We start from the raw sequence: 2,091 nt of genomic DNA, 5'->3' as shown, positions 1-2,091 counted from the left end.
TATGTTTGAACAACATGAGTCCTACAATATAAGATTTAAAGGTGCATATCATTTACATTCAACGTTTTTATTGGATTTTTTTTTACTACAATGTAACCTCGAGGTTCAACGTTGATAGTAAAAAAAAATCCCAGAAATTTTTTGAATGATATTGTAAATGATATGAACCTTCGAATTCTTATAACATCGGAATAGAAAATATGTGATCCGAATTAACCATGCACGTGTGTTACAGATGATTATGAACTTTTATGATGTACAGGGGATAAGGGTTTTTCTTAAACAATATTATGATCCCAAATTTGATGAATTTTGTTGGCAATACTTTAATATACACACTACAAATAGCAAAGTATATATTAAATCTCAATGTACATGTATTATTATTAGGAAAAAATGTTTGACTCTGTAAAAAAAAATCTTCCCCCTCCCCCGTATTGCATGTAATGGTTTAAACCTAAAGGATTCGCACTAACTGCCTAAAAGGGGTCCGCTTCAGTCTTGAATCAGTGATTTTTTTTATCATAAACAAAATATTGTCTCACACTGAAAGGGCAGCCGGGCAACATGCACAGCCCGGATTGTCAAAACAACTAAGATTTACAAAAATGATTACAAACAAAAACCCTCAGTTGGACAATCTTACTGGAATCTGATTATCTCTACTGATAAATAATGCAACACTAATGACACATTTAAGTTTTGGAATGATTTTATTCACAAAGAATGTTTCTCATTGGTAAACATTTCTATGCTCTTGTCTTTTCAGAGTTTATATTTGAAATTAAAAAATTGCTGCATGAAAGACACTAGCTCCACATTCCTATGCATATGATTTTATATGTACGAGAATCATTCCATAAAATATCCGTTTGATATCCTTTCAATGCATGACACTGTCTAGTGTTTTTTCTGCCACAATTACAAGGAAAACCTGGCTAAACTTGTGCTAAATCAAACACTTGATTCTTACATCGCTATTGATAATAATTAATTATTTAAAGGGCCATCCGGAACTGTTGGGTTTTATGACAGTCTTCCTTCCATACACACCATCGCTGCAAAATAATTTGAACATTCAATGACCTTCAATTAGATGATTATAATATTATTTGGCAATCCAAAGAGAACCGGAAAACATCATACCACAATAAACAGAGACCCCCAAAAAGCCAATTTTACTTTACAATGAAATTGAAAAAGTAGTTAGTTACATGTCAAATCATCTTTTGGCTGTCGACAAAAAATAAATAAAATCTAAATTTCGGAGCATTTTACCCCCCCCCCCTTTTTTTTAACTGAATTTGTTCAAGGTATGGTGGTTTTACCTCTTTTCAGATTTCAGTATGTCATGTTGTGTAAATTGTTTACTATTTGAAAAAGCGCGCCTTCTTTTACTTTAATTTACTTCCCTTTATTTCACATAGCAACAAATATTAAAAACTGCCACATTTGACTGCATATCAATTTTTTTCCCAAAAAAAATATATGTCAAGCAGCATAATTAACTTTACAAATTGGGAGAAAATCAAGATGTTCCGACTATAGGTTAGTATTAAAAAAAAATAATGAAAGGTTGGCATGATTCCAGGTTTGAACCCTGACGACACTTAAAATCGAAAATTCACTTATTTACCTATCATATGAAGATACGATGATGTGATAAACTTAACAATTAATAATTTACCTGGTGCATTATCATATTCACATTACGTTGACACGTCTCAGTTCGTCTGTGTTAGCTCATTTCAAGCTCGTAAACAATGTACACCATTTTCCGCTATTATTTACCGATTACCTCTAGTCAGAAGAGCCCACTGTTTACAGGGGCGATAATATTTTGTCACCGGTTCACGCACTGTATAAAAGAGCGAAGAAAGCTACCAGAGGGAGAGTCCCCGAAATGCTGTGTGGCAGACAGTGTTATTATTCAATTATTAGCTCCCTTGGTAAAACTCCAAATTTCATATTTAATGTATTCTATTGTTAAATAATTTACATGAAGCTTAATAAGTATATATTTGTTAATTGCATAGCTTTTGCTATTTGAATTCATTGGTTAAAGATATTTATTTATATTGTAAAGTTTAA

General features: G+C 32.0%; 1 long non-coding RNA gene across 1 annotated transcript; it reads right to left on the bottom strand.

Moving 5' to 3' along the window:
• Positions 1-694: 694 nt before the first annotated feature.
• Positions 695-1,865, bottom strand: LOC134708240 (uncharacterized). The gene is made up of 2 exons (XR_010105819.1): positions 1,688-1,865; positions 695-1,058 (listed from the first exon to the last, which is right to left on the bottom strand). It is a non-coding gene; the product is annotated as an uncharacterized LOC134708240 (long non-coding RNA).
• Between the last annotated feature and the right edge of the window lie 226 nt (positions 1,866-2,091).

The sequence above is a fragment of the Mytilus trossulus genome, chromosome 1 (assembly GCF_036588685.1).
Source record: "Mytilus trossulus isolate FHL-02 chromosome 1, PNRI_Mtr1.1.1.hap1, whole genome shotgun sequence".
Classification (NCBI taxonomy): Eukaryota; Metazoa; Mollusca; class Bivalvia; order Mytilida; family Mytilidae; genus Mytilus; species Mytilus trossulus.
This window is presented reverse-complemented; position numbering and strand designations above follow the sequence as displayed.